The following is a 15409-nucleotide window of genomic DNA, read 5'->3' as shown; positions in this document are numbered from 1 at the left end:
TAAATGCAGTTCTGTTACAGTGTAGAATATGACCAACTATGATGTAATTTAAATTGCTCATTGGAAAAACACTAAATTGAACATGGTTTCTGATTAATAATTTTTATGATCTGGTCTCACATAGCTTCTAAGTGTCTTGTAAAATAGGATTTCTGTGCAGAATGGCTGTTATTCATGTTCCTTTGGAAGCTGAAATTCTACTGATATTAAATACATGGTTAACAATGGTTTATAAAGATGCCAGAACCCTGGCATCAAAAGGACCAGCTGTATTTGAAACACTTATACTAAATGCTGCTTATGAGCTTATATAACCTACTTTTTCTTTTTCTCCTATTTTGATACATTGGCTTTGCTGGCAGTTAGATTACGTGAAAATTTGGACAAGGGCGTTTCCTGAATTCATTAACTTAAAAAATAAGTATTTTTTTAAGGATTAAAATTAGTTTATGGAACAGAAGTCACCTGCAAAACAACAGATGCAAATGACAAAGCATCAGAGATTTTGGTGGTTTTCTTATATGTACTGGGATAGTGAATCTCTCTAAGACATGTCCAGACTGATGAGACAGTTGTTACAGCTATTTTGCCCTGAACATTGATACCAGACAGATTATTTCCCCCTCAGCATACAATAAATAAACAGTAAATTCATGAAAGTGGACTTAAGGTGATGTAAAAGTTGGACTTAATAAGCATCTTAAAGTTTGGCTGTTTATCTAGACCTCTGGTTTGTTTTTCTTGGAAGAATACCAGTATTTTCCTTTGACTAAAATAGAGCATTGGAGTCCATCATTCTGGCATTGTTGGCTTTTAGCCTTCTACCTAAACTTAGCTGTTTACCAAAAAAAGGTATATTGTTTTTCCAAAGCTAGTTTCATTCTGCCTCTTATGGATTGCATCTTATCTTTTATCAATCGACTTTTTCACTCCTAATTTGTACCATGAATGGTAGCATGCCGGCATACTTCTGATACTGCAGTGATAGTCGGTTGTTTAGTATTTAAGCCTCTATAACACAAAGGAGGCAAACAAAGTTTATAGACTTTGATTTTGCAACATTTACACAGAATATTCAGCTAAGCACAATACCAGGTGCTTGAAGGTATTCTTTTTAATGACATGGAGGTAAGATATGGCCTGCTACCTCTACGGTGCTAAAGTATAAGTGAGCTTCAGTTCATTCAGTGTGACATCATTCCCCAGATAGTTGTTTCTGTAAATGCAGGATGTACGTCTTGCTAATAAAACTGGAGACAATCATCATAACTAATAACGTGTCAACATGTGGCTGACAGTGTATGCTTTGGATAGCTCAAACTTTTTGAAACACCAAAGGTGAATAGAAACGATCTGTGCTTTTTTTGCTTAGTTTTAAATCGAAACAGTTTGTTTTAAAACAAATCAATATCCCTGAATTCTTTGCAATCCAGCACAACATCAGAGAAAACCAAACAGAACATAAACATGCCTAATGTGATTCATTTTCTTTGTCAGATACAAGAGCAAGATACAAGGTAAACTAACAGTAGTTCATAGAATGGCATTTATTTCTTCACAGTGTGACTTTTAAATGTCACTATTCTTTTAAACTCAGTTGAAATCAAACAATCAAATTTACTTTTTCATTATTTTTGCATTAGGCTATGAGAATTTACAGCTTGTTTATTCTCTTGGTCCCCTCAATTCCTCAGTCTCTGAATTACATTAGAGCTGTTCAGATTGTAAAACGTTCCAGACAGACACAGTTGTCTTTGTATGCCACATACAATGTATTTTCTGTATTTCTCTTTATTCTCGCTGTAATTACCAGGAAAATATCCATGAAATGGGATTTTATTTTATAAGAATTTACCCACTTGTGCTACTAAATTCCATTATAGTGAGAGCATAAATGAGCATTGTCAAGGGGATAAGTAGCAGGAGAAGATGAAATCTTATGAAAAAAGCATTCAATTTAAAATGAACCTAAATATATGTCCGACAGATTTGTAAATTGTCTGCACAGGTGAAATATCATACCCTTATATCTAAAAAGTTTTCAGTTTCCTTCAGGAGTCTTTACAACAAGGAGTTTTTGTTCTCTTTTATTAACACACTTTACGAGGACACAAAATGTTCAGAAAATAGTTATTGCAATATTAGAAGGAACCCATTAATTAGTACGAGGACACAAAATGTTCACAAAATAGTTATTGCAATATTAGAAGGAACCCATTAATTAGTATCTTTATTTGTTCAGTATGTAATTTCCACAGGAAATTACTTTTTTAAAATTGATATGAGCTCCAAGAGAACATATTTCTACCTCACCTTACTTTTAAGGTTGCAAGTCATCATTCTATTGTGACTTTGTAGGATAAAAAATGGAAAAAAGGAAATTCACTGGCTAATTAACATGTGGAAATGTGTGAACTTTTTATGTCCCTTTGTGATTTGCATTTTTGTCTTTTAGCATTGTCCATAAAGAACTCTAAATTCTGTCCATCACATTTATTCTCCTATACTGAGCTACCACTGAGGATATTCTTATGCCAACATAACACTGACAGTTTTGGCTGATTGATAGATATCCCCTTGGTTAACCTGAAACCGCATTTCTATATAATGGCTATGAAGTCAGTGGATAAGAACCATTTATATAGAGTCTCAGAATGCCTTTACATACTTTTTCAGGACTTGAGAGAAAAATGACATTTATATAACTTTAGCACCTGCTTAAGTCTTTGGGTGTAGTGCAGAGTTTTAAAAGTGACTTAAATAGTGATAGGGGATGTGTTGCTCTTGTTCACTTAAATAAAAACTTGCAGCTTGTTAGAAATCAACAATGAGCATATTTTACCGAGCCAGTGCGTTGCTGCCTAGTATTTTTTCTATATATTACATTTAGTATTGTATTCTGGTTTTCCCTTCCTCATTTTACCTTTGTAAGTCTTACTTTTAAGGGTCCAAAAGCGTTTGGAAGTTTTTCCAGAAAGCTGTAATGCAGTAGACATAAACAAATGCTGAGGTCAGAATTTTACTCTTTGATGTGTTGGCTATCTTATAATTAAGGTTGACTATTACAGTTAATTACAGTGTTCCAATTAAGATGACTTGTTGCTATGGTTATCTCATTGCTCTAATCTGCTAGCATCCACTGCATTGCTTGTTGAAGGCTGTCAGCTGCCTTGCTGAGAACTAACTTCACATCGCTCAGAGTGACTGAGAAGTTGTCCTGGGGAGATATTTTGCAAAAATCACAGTTACTTAAACAGCACGGGGAAAGTATTATTTATACCTTTAAAATAGGTATAAAATAGTGGAAGAGGCTTAGAGAGAGACAGCATATCATGTATTACTGCTGAAGAATTCTATAGTCTCTGTTTAGACTATCTGTCCATTAAAATAATTCTGTGCACCCCCATTGCCACAGGGTCTAAGTTTCTCACAACTTCTTATGTCCTTAATTTCACTGCCTGACAGATTCAAGAAGGAAGTAGGGGACAGAGACAGCAAATGACTCGGCTGAAATGAATCACGTAGAGCACATCTGTAGTTTATGGATTTGGGCTGCCTTTTCAATCCCAGACCAGCATTTCTTCCCAGCAGAAAGAGGCTTGTGGTCACTATAAACAGGATTTTCACAGGACTGCCATATGCTATGGAGTTCTTCCTGCACTGAAGTGCTCAGCATCTTCAGAACTGAGCACATTTATAAAATCATTAATACATTCAGAGACTCTTATCGTGGCACTTACGTTCCATCTGAGAAGTGGTAGAGAGAAAAATTGCTATTTCTATTTTTAGAGTACTTTCAGTGAGCTTACACTAAAAAGGTCACCTATGTATTCCTGTGGTGCCTCGTGCCAGGGAATAGGGTCTCTAGGCGCTACCACGAAAACAAATAGTATTTCCTAATTATAACAGAAACCAAGGATTGTTGGGGGTGGAGTATGAGTCATAAGTCTCCAAAGTAAAGTAAATGTTATTTAACATTTACTTTGCAAAAGCACTTAGAAACTTTTATAAGATTGGGCTCTTCACTAGACTAGACACTTTGCAGAATTTGAGTGAATGGCTGTCCTATTTCACTTTAATAAACTCAATGGAAAAAAAAAAAATCAAAGCAGTATATGCCCTCTGCACAATATAGGTCCATATCAAGGATATATTTGCAGCCTATTTGTAGCCATTTTCTTTCCTGAATGTGTTTTAGCTGTATTAGGGTGTTTTTCAGTGGTAGCTGTGATGATGTATGGTATGTGGTGCAGCTGACATGTTTGTCCATGTTTCAGATGCTGTGCTAGCAGGGGCATCAGCCAGGCAGTTTTTAATAATCCCTCTTCTCATCTGTAGCTGCAATATGAGCAGATAGTGTTGAAGAATGATTCCCATTCTAGCAGGAACTAGCTGCTGCTTCAATTTACTGTTAAAACTGCTAGATCCCTGCAGTGCCAGTTTTTTTTTTCTCTCTGCGTTTTTTACTTTGCTAGGCTTATGCTTGTTTGTGTTTGCAATGTGATGGTGTTCAATCTGGACTCATGTCTCACTATCCTGAAATTACTCTGAGTTGTTTAATCATAAAAGAAGCTCAAATTAGTACGAGGGGTGAAGTGGGGAAAGAATTAGTAGGTGGTGCTGTTGATTTTTATTCTCCAGAGATATAATTCGCACCAGTTTGTTCCATGATGCTGTTCCTTACAGTGTGGCTTTCTCAGCATCTCCATTTCATGCTGTTCTTCAGAGTCAAGTGCAAAAGTGTCATCTTTCTCAGACACACGTTTTTCCTTGCCTCACTCTCTTTGCAGTCCAGAAAGGTGTGTGTAACTAGAAACATTCCAGACTTCATGTATGCGTATAGGTGGTGTGCAGATAAAATAATTTACTTTCAAAAAAACCCCATTATTTTTATTCTTTTCTTGATCAGAGAAATCAGATTGCCTTCCAGTGAGCTGGATCTGTTGTTAGAGTGAGCTCGGGAGATGTTCCGTCATTTTTGTTTGGTGACATGATGTTTCTCACAGTGATGAGCAAGAAACGAAACCCCTTCTGACAGGAGAGGAGGTGCTTCTTTATCAGCAGCTTTATCACTATTGATAATGCAGTGCTGCATTAGATTGAAAAAGAATGTATATTCTTTATTTTTGTTTTGGTTCTGTTCTTGTGGGACTCGGTAGTTACCACATTTGTGATCAGCGTAAGTCACACCCTCACTGTGTAAAGTTGAATTCCATCCATTTGGATGAGAGCAGCGGCACAATGAAAGGACTCTTGCCCTTCTAAGAGTGACTGCCTTTCTACCCGAAGCCTTATCTAATTTGGGCTGTGACCTGTACGAATATTCGGCTGAAGTTGAGTCATCCCCTGGAAAAGTGATAGGAAGCAAATTCTGGTACTTTTGTAAGGAGTTTTCCTTACAAAAGGCTGTTGCTCTGTGTCCCCTCATGAGGAATGGCTTCTCGCTACTCCGAACTCACATCAAGCGCTTTTCATAGGGTTTGGAGGAAACTAGACAACTTGAGCGTCTGTTTGTTGTATCTTGTCACAAATAGGGCCTTACAGCTCTGTGTGAATCTTCTGCTTGGGACAAAAATCTCTTGGTATGTGTATATGTGTGTCTTGGGGAGGGGGGGTTCACTGATCTGCATTCACGGCTCTGTGTTTGCTCCTGCCTGCTAAGAGAAGTAGTTCATCCCATACTGCGTGCAAAATAACGTACTTGGCACTTACACAGAGGTTTTCAACAAAGCATCTCAAAGCTTTGAATCGCAAAGATTTCAAGCATTAAAACAATTTCAAGAGCAACCTACGGGGAATTAGCAGCACTGCGTGCAACACTAGAGGTGGAGGACAATATTCTGATGTCAACTTTTTCATCAAGCTGTGTCATTAAATTAAAGCCAAAACTCTTTGTCAGGCTCTTTTTTTGAGGAATGTCATGCTGGAAAAATAGTCAAACAAGTTGTTTTAACATTTGCTAAATAAAGCCTCTTATTTAAAATTAGTTGTTAACTTTTTAGAAAAATAATACTTTTACAAAGCTTAGGAAATGGGGGGGAAAAGTTGAAATTAAATTTTCATGTCGGATAGGAAAGTAACTGAAGGCTCTAGGATATACACAGTATCAAAGGAGGTAATTAAAGTGATGAGGGTGTAGGAATACAATGTAGTCTCAACTAAAGCTTCGCCTCCGATGTCTGTAACTTTCTTTTTATTTTTTTATCTACCAGTAGCCCTCTGATAAGTAAATTATTATTCATTTCTTCATCTGTATACATTTGGGAAATAGTTCCTTGTGATTTAAAAGTAATGCCTGGAACATATATTTTGTAAACAGATTGTGTATATATAAAATGTATGTAACTACACAATTATTTTATAGTAAAAAGTAATTATTTTGTCATTTTCTGATCTGGTGGTTAAGCAGAACTAAAAGAAAACTACAAATTCAAGTCTATGCAGTTTGATACATACGATGCGCAGTAAAAAAGCCCTCCTAATACACCCCCTTAAAAAATTACTCAGTGAATAATGCTGAATCCCTTCATTAATTTTATATTTGCTGCACTAAAGTAGTAAAGCATTAAGACGTATCGCTCAACTATGTGAAGGATAGTTTTAGATAAATAAAACTTTTTGAACTTTTGGTGGAAAATATGGGTAGTAAAATTTTGCTGGCAGTTATATATCTTTGGGAATCTTTGCTTGCAAGAATTTGGTAAGGATCTCGACAACCAATAGAGAGCCTCCAGCAGTAAAAGCAGTAAATTTTTAACTTCCAGCATAGCAAAGCTTAGCTTCAAGTTAAAGAACACATCTCCTCTTCCTGCTGGTGCCCTGCATGACCTATATAGGACAAGTTATCTTTTTTTAACATGCCTGATGTTTGTAAGCATAAGAGAGCATCCCAAGACCCAACAGAGTGGAAAGTATCTTTGCCTTGCTCTTTTATTATATCCTTATGCTTTTTCTTCTACTTCCTTTCTCTTTTTTGACAGCTGTTGTCATGACTATCATATCTTTAAGCAAAGAAATCTGAAATACATTCAGAACCTCCTAAATACTACTAGTCATTGTTTTTACGTGATGAGGGTGTTTTTAGTCCACATAGACATGAAATGTAGCTCTGCCTGGTCTGAGACTAGTAAAGCCTGGGCAGGAAAGGAAAACTTCCAATGTCGCTAGTGTTTGAGTTTCCTCTGTTGTAGGAATGATGCTAGGAACCCATCACCTGAAGGAAAAGATGATATCAGAGCAAATAATTTTTGTAATATACATTAAAAAGTTATAGCTTCAGCTTCAGTCATGAAATTTTGTGAATTTTTTTGAGTCTCATATTTCAGGTGCGATAAAAGTGCTAAATATTAATTTTAAATCTGTATATCTTAATAGATACCACAAAATCCTTCTCTCTGTCGCTGATGAACAGGGCTTTTTGCTTCTTGCTAGACAAAATGTGATCTTTTCCCTTTAGAGGGTCTACATTTTAAAAGGTTTGGTTTCGTTTCTTAGGTGCTTGAGGCAGAATGTGTAGTAACTCTTGGGAAGGGAAATGTTTCACAGCAGTTTAAAGCCTCATTTGAAGAAACAAATGAAGAGATCTGGTCATTTTTGTAGTGTGCATGTTCTTGAATTCCTCAGGTTATAAATGAGGTGGTATTGGATAGTGAAATTTGAGCCCTAGAAGTTGTTAAAGCATGAGCACTAGTGGAATACAAGGCAAAACTGTCAAAGAGCAAATATTTACTTGCTATTACTTATTAACAATTATTCTAGGGTTCTTAAATGAAACCCAGCAGGTGAGAACATCTTATGTGGAGTTTAAAAATTGTGCATTTTACTATACTTTCATTAAGGAGTTGTATAGGAGTAAAGATCTATAGCAGTAATAAGGAGAAAGTTCTGGTAAGCTTTTCTCCAAACGAATCATTGGCTTTTACTACAGAGCCACCAGTAGTGAAAGCTATTCTTTCCTCTCTCCAGGATCGTTGATGATATGTTATTACAGTTTTCAGTCATAAATATGGGTCAGAAAACTGTATTTTTTTAATCTTGCAATTTGTTTTTTCTCCTTGAAGTTCTTACAGCCTAATGAGGTATCAGCACTGGAAATTCAAATCTGGCATGAGATGCTAAACAAACACACACATAAACAACAAGGATAAGATTGAACAGAGGACATTTAAAATAGCTAAATGTTGGCTTAACTCTTTTGAAGCCTTTAGCAAAATCTTTTTCATAAAGACAAGAAAATTAACGGTAATTTGTGCCAAAGTGAATGTCTGGAATACCAGTGCCAAAAGAACAAGGATACAGGGGTGAAATCCTGACCCAGTTCAACTTTTTTTATGGAGAATTCACTGTCCCTTTTTATCCTATCATGGCCTGGCCAGGTCTTGCCATCTAGTTCTTATGTCTACAGTTATCACATTTTTAGTTTTCAGCCTCTTGAATGAGAATTGATATGGTTATGCAGTTTATGTTAAGTCCAAAAGTTTTGCTATAGAAGATTTCTATCAGTTATCACCCACCCCAAAGTTTCAAGGGCTGAATGCTGTATATGAAACGCAATACAAGGTACTTTTCAAATGCTCTTCTCACAGTATCTAATGAAACTATATATTAAGCCTTGAAACATCCACGCTGCTGCGGTGTCACATCTGACTCGGTAAGCCTCCTGATCTCCCCCTAGTGAGACTCTCTGTGCTTTGGTGGAGTGATACGAGACGTGGCCAAACCCAGTGGTGAAAGAATTCACAATGTGTACAACATCTTGAATAAGGATGCTGAGCCCAATTAAAAGCACCTTCAGGAACAAGACTGCATGCTGTCTAATACACTCTACTCTCAGGAAAGTGACGTCTCAGCCGTATTTTGATCAGTGCCCTAAAAAATGACACTTCTATCAGAGGTTCTCAGCTGTGGTAAAAGACGCATAACTTGTAGTTCTTCCGGGGCTAAAAGGTTGTGCCAAAAATCCCTTAAGTTTACTGACAAAAATTCAACAAACACCTCTTGGGAGTTACCAGATGCTGCTCCAGAGCACTACAATGAGGAATCATAGAATCATTGAGGTTGGAAAAGACCTCTAAGATCATCGAGTCCAACCATCAGCCCAACACCACCATGCCCACTAAACCATGTCCCTAAGCGCCTCATCTACACGTCTTTTAAATACCTCCAGGGATGGGGACTCCACCACTTCCCTGGGCAGCCTCTTCCAATGTTTAACCACTCTTTCAGTAAAGACATTTTTCCTCACGTCCAATCTAAACCTCCCCTGGCGCAACTGGAGGCCATTTCCTCTCGTCCTATCGCTTGTTCCTTGGGAGAAGAGACCGACCCCCACCTCGCTACAACCTCCTTTCAGGTAGTTGTAGAGAGCGATGAGGTCTCCCCTCAGCCTCCTTTTCTCCAGGCTAAACAACCCCAGTTCCCTCAGCCGCTCCTCATCAGACTTGTTCTCCAGACCCCTCACCAGCCTCGTTGCCCTTTTCTGGACACGCTCCAGCACCTCGACGTCCTTCTTGTAGTGAGGGGCCCAAAACTGAACACAGTATTCGAGGTGTGGCCTCACCAGGGCCGAGTACAGGGGCACGATCACTTCCCTACTCCTGCTGGCCACACCATTTCTGATACAGGCCAGGATGCCATTGGCCTTCTTGGCCGCCTGGGCACACTGCTGGCTCATGTTCAGCCGGCTGTCGACCAGCACCAAATATATAGAACGTATTTGTTATGATGTCTCCCCTCTTCCCTAATGCAGTTAGCACTCCAGTATTATGCTGTGGCTAAGCTCAGCACAGAGATGGGAAAGTAACAGAAGGGATTTATCTCATTTTCCAAAGCCCTGTTGTAAGCTGCTATGGTGGGCTTTTACAGTGATTTTAATTTATGTGTTAGCTGTAGCTAAGTCAAAGACAGAACTGTACAGAAGCACTACCTCCAGCCGTTTTCCAGTCTACCCCTCTGCGTATAACACAAGCATTATTGGTCATTTCAGAATAAAACAGTATTTCAGAGAAAATAAAATGTTTTGACGTTTTCTAAATGCATTGTTTTGACTTCCCTCTCATTTCAAAAGAACATTTTGTTAAAAGAAGCTACGTTTTAGGACACAAACAAAAAGTTTTGGTTTGAATGACTTTTGTCAGTTGACCTAAAATTGAATTTCTCATTATTTTTGAAAAGCTTTTGTCAGAAAGACTATTCTTAAGAAGAGACTATTTCAAATAAGTTGAAACTCTGTTTTATGCATTTTTTTAAACTTGTCTGCCAAACCAAAAAAAGCCATTATTAATTGAGCTCTAACCAAAAGTATTTAAGCACAGGAAATTATAGCAGCATGTAACTTGTCTTGCGAGTAGGTGTATAAGGCATATATGTTCATGTGTAAAGAACAGATTTTACATCAATCACAAAAAGCATGTTTTTATGAAAGGACAAAGCATTTTAATGTGCCACATAAGGAAAACTTTTTATGTTCCTAATCATACATAACACAACCCTCCTCCGTCTTCCTCAGCAAAATCTTTTCTGAAAAGAAAGGTGTTCTTTAACTTGTATGAAGGAAGAATTCTACTATTAAATTATACTAGGAATAAATTGAGTAGCTTTTTTCTTTTACAATTACTCTTGAAATAGAAGAGAGTTTTGGAAAAAAAAAAACAAAACAAACTCCTGAGTTTTCGTACGAGAGACCTGGAGTGGAAGCATCAATATATTCAAATGGTGTATTAACCTGTATATTATTTATTTTATGGACATATTACATGAAAAAAAGGAGCGTATTAAAGATATGTCACAAGTCATGGTCAAAGTTGCTCTCTTTCTCAAAGTTGTAGCATATAGGTTATGAAATCCTCGAATATCTACTTTCTTGCTGGCAGAAAGAGATACTGTAAGCAAACTGTTAATGGTATGAGAGAAATTGCACTGTCATATAGCAACTTTAATCCAGTTTTGCAAGATGATATTTTCTTTTGAGGCTTACATGGCATTGTATTACCAGGTAGACTTTAAATGTTAATAGCACCGTTATCTACGTATACGATTCACTTTTATTTGTTGTGTAATAGGATACAAAAAATAACACTCTTATCCAAACAGACCTTTGGATGCATCTATTTTGAAATCCTTCTGCCTTTGCAGAGATGGTCAAGGAAAGCAGGGAAACTGCAGAAAGGTTATAACGTGGAAGGGAAGGACATGTTGGTCTTGAGGGACAAAAAAGAAATAAAGCTGCACAGTTCCCGTCATACTAATTCTTGTGTTGTCCCTTTTAGTGGAATTTTAACGTTGGAGGCTTTTTTTTAATAACACTAAAGTCTTTGTTCCTTAGTTTTGATTAATACATATTTTTCTTTATTTACAACAATATTATTTATTTCTTTTCCTCTAGACTGTTGCATTTTTTATAGCTGTTTAATTTTATATTCTTAAGTGGATGTATTTTAAGTCAGCAAGTGCAGAGGTTTTGAATTGTACAATATGGCACTTTTAAATTCAAGTCAGTATTTAATAAGCAGTTTATGTTTTAAAATGTTTATAATTCATGTTTTCAGATTATATGTATTTTTGCATTTTCTGCTGTACTAACACATAAATACATAAAATCAGGTATTTCAATCAAAATGCGGATTCTAGTTCAGTAAAGTACCTAAGTGTGTATTTAGCTGAAAATTAACAGAGAGACATTTTCAGAAACAGGACTGAGAGATAACTAACTCAGAATTAATCACGATTAATTAAGAGCTTTGCTGGATCAAGGGCATGGCTGGCAGTTCTGGTGTGGTTCAGGCAGGAGGGAATGCGTTTCTTCTGTATGCTTGATAGTGCAGACAGTCACAAGAAATGAGTTACACTGAGATTTCCATTGTGTGAGTCATACCGTGGTTGTTTCTTGATAGTGTGATTCACACCCATGAAAACATTGTGTAATGAAAAGCTGTCCACTTTGTGAAATCAAGAAGTGGACAGCTTTTTTGTGTGTGTTTGTTCTTTTTTTCTTTTTTTATTGTATCTTCACGTCAACAACCAACTCTCAGTATTTGAAGATTACTCACAGATTTTTCTACTGTGCATCACAGAAGTACACAAATATCTGTTCTAAATGGTCTTCACGTTTTGTTGCTAATTTTAAAAGACCATTTGGCCCCTTCATTACAAGTCCCTCTAGAAAGTCCCTGGCGTTTGGCTTCTGCTTCCCTTCTGTTACCACTGCTCCCTTGGTCTTTAGTGGGTCTGTAACCTAGGGGCTGGGGTGCAGAGCCCGAGGTCCTGCCATTAAAAGTGGAAGAAGGGAAAAGAGCCATAATGGAAAGAGTTTGGGAGAACTATGCTTATCAATAGTTCTCAACAGTTCTTATCAATAGTCTCCCAGGGAAGTGGTGGAGTCCCCATCCCTGGAGGTATTTAAAAGACGAGTAGATGAGGCACTTAGGGACATGGTTTAGTGGACGTGGTGGTGTTGGGCCGACGGTTGGACTCGATGATCTTAGAGGTCTTTTCCAACCTCAATGATTCTATGATTCTATAATTCTACTGCCATCAGAAAAGCTGGAAGGGAGATTGTCAGCTGCTGTTTCTGAGAGCAGCATATTCCCTCCAAGTCCCTCTGTTGCCCCTCCATGAGTACAGTGACCATGAAAGGTGGATTTGACAGAGGCAAAGCAGGCTTTGGCATCACTGCCACTTCGCTGTGGTGGGCAATCTGCCATTTTCTTCACCAGTGCTCATGGACGTGGCTGAGGAGCTGAACTCCCTGCACCGCTCCACCAGTTAGTCGTTGGACTGGTCATGGCTTGCCAACTTGCCAATCTTGGTTGGAGCATCCCAGACCTATAACAAACAAGGACTGGACAAACAAGGAAAAACTGTAGTACTATGGCCTTCTCTAAGCTTATCATCTAGGTTTCTTCTGTAATCAAAAGAAAGACGCCTTCAAAGGGTGATTCATTAGACCTGTCTTGAATAGGATAAATTACTCTGGAGCTGTATAACTATTTCTATTGACTTGGCCTTCTAGTAGCTGCTTGGATTAGGCACCTAATTTTACATATCTAAAGTTAGCTGAGACAAGTCTCTTTAAAGTCTTTCCTTCTTGTGTACTTCTATGTTTCTAATGCTGGAAAAAACTGTGGTTGAAAATGAAATGTTGCTCGTTACCACATTTAGCTTTATTACCTAAATGAAAAGTCATTAAGTGGTGCTGGGTGCAGTACAGATCTCTATAAGGGACTGTGACTTAGCCACTTAATGACATGGGATATTCAGGTTGACAGTAATGATCATTTCATGAAAATTGCTTATAAAAAGCAAGTATTGGAATCATAGTATCTTAGACACTAAACAGGACTGCATGAAATGCGTCAAAAAGCTAATTACGCTTCAAGAAAATATCCTTGGCTTTAGAGGAGGTTTAATATTATGAGTCATTAGTAATATTTTCCTGACTAGTCTTTTGAAAAGTTCCCCCTTGCTGTTCAAGTGAAAGGACATTATTTTCTGCGAACTAGAGAACTGGGCAGTTAAGACCAAAAGGCATTTATATTGTCATTCAAACTGAATGTCATTTGTTTTTTAAAGCAAATGTTTATGGGTCAGAAATTGGAACTTTGAAATGACTATTTTTAGGGCCTTTTGGGAGGAGTGGTGAAAAAGGTAAGAAAAGGAAAGAAAAAAAAAACAAACCAAAAAGAAACTTTAAAAACCCCAAACCACTCCGTTACTAGATATAACTATTAATCTTCATATGTCCCACACTGGCTGTCTCTGACCTTGGAAACATACTCCATCTCCCCCGCCTTTGCCTGTTTCCTTGGCTCCACCGTTACTGCTCTAAATTTCCATAAGACGCTGCAGAAACGCAGAACGATTTCAGGATGCCCACAAAACACTGTATGTCTGTCAAGAGACTGGTGATCTCACTTCATAAAGGGGCAGCACAGGAGTTTGGAAGCTGTGTCACCCAACAGCATGAACTTCTGTCCTGTCTCAAAGACTTCAACATGTTTTCCAAAATACTCCACCAACAACAGCAGAGTTTGGTACTCCTAGTGCGACGACGTTAATGAGAGAGGACCTCCAGCAACGCTATGGCAATGGAACTAGAAGGTTATTCAGTTTTGGCATTGCCTTTTACTTCCTCAGCATTGACTGGACAGAGTGGAGAGAGCGCGTTAACTGTGAGAGAGAGTGTTTGAAGTCGTTTAAATGTACGTTGTGCCTTTTGAAATCAGTGAGCTCGGTCCAGCTGTATTTGTGAACTGAAATGATTCCACGTACCAGAGCACTGAGATGCGGTGCTGGAGGTTCACAGAAAATGCTACACAAAGTTTATTATAGACTGGATTTCATTTTTATCTGTAAAACAGATGATCCACAGGTCCCATCTAGTCCTGTCAAGAAAGTCTTCATACCCAGACTCTACGTAGCTTTTCCTTGTATATGACTTACAAATATGTTAAAATGTAGCTATTTATCCTCAGGAACTGACTTTATGTAATTTCAGACAGCTAAAATCTCATCATTACTAGACATGAGATAAATGATAAGTATTGACCTAGGCTGGATTTGATCCAGAGTGAGATGTGAGGAGGTCCATACATTACAGGAATTTTATCACGCTATTTTGCTGAGCCTATTTTCACAAGTGAAATGAAGTCACATTTTGTCAAAGTATTAAAGGCATAAAGTATATTCATGTAACTTACTTGTTCTTCCTTTTTTATCCAAAGGAAAATTGTATTCTGTGAGACACATTAATTTCTTAGAAGGATTTTCTGCCAAAAATCCTTCCGGAGGATTTCTTTGTTAACGATAAATACAAATAGGTTGTAGATTTGGAGAAGAGCAGGAACTCATACTGTTATACTACAGAGAACCACTTTCTGCTCTAGCAAAATAATAAATGTTCACCTTTTATTGTTTATGGGATGATACTGACAATTTTCATTTTCTCATGTCAAACTCAAGATACTCTTTTCTCCCCCCCCCTTTGATAATGTGGGTGACATGCTGTTATATCCCTCAGCAGTTAGCACCTTTTTTCTTCTGTCTGTCTCCCATCTCTAAATGAGGTAAGAGTCTACGCTACAGAAACAGCTTTTCAGTTTGAGTTTTGGTTTTGTTTATCTTTCCCTACATCTTCTTAAAGAGAAAGAAGGAAGTCTTCTATTGCCACACCAATTAACAAAGTACAGAGCTCTAAAATGTTAAACAGAGCACTTTATATACAGCGCTATTATACAGAAACATCAGAGTGTTACTGTTCATTCCTGCCACTAATACAGGCTTCCAAATATTACCCTACAGTGTTTATGTGTTTAGTTGCAAATTTGTTATAATGGTGTAATGGAGTAAGAGCCAAAATCAGTGTGGCGGGTTGACCATGGCTGGATGCCAGCCGCCCCCCCAGCCACACTGA

The 15409-nt window shown here is 37.7% G+C and overlaps 1 protein-coding gene across 1 annotated transcript in view; it reads left to right on the top strand.

Moving 5' to 3' along the window:
• GRID1 (glutamate ionotropic receptor delta type subunit 1) overlaps window positions 1-15409 on the top strand; it is a 580739-nt gene that overhangs the window by 385048 nt on the left and 180282 nt on the right. The window lies entirely within an intron of this gene.

Source organism: Aptenodytes forsteri, unplaced genomic scaffold (genome assembly GCF_000699145.1).
Source record: "Aptenodytes forsteri isolate BGI_AS27 unplaced genomic scaffold, ASM69914v1 Scaffold106, whole genome shotgun sequence".
In the NCBI taxonomy this organism is placed as follows: Eukaryota; Metazoa; Chordata; class Aves; order Sphenisciformes; family Spheniscidae; genus Aptenodytes; species Aptenodytes forsteri.
The sequence above is the reverse complement of the archived record's forward strand: the minus strand, read 5'-3'. Positions and strand labels throughout refer to the sequence as shown.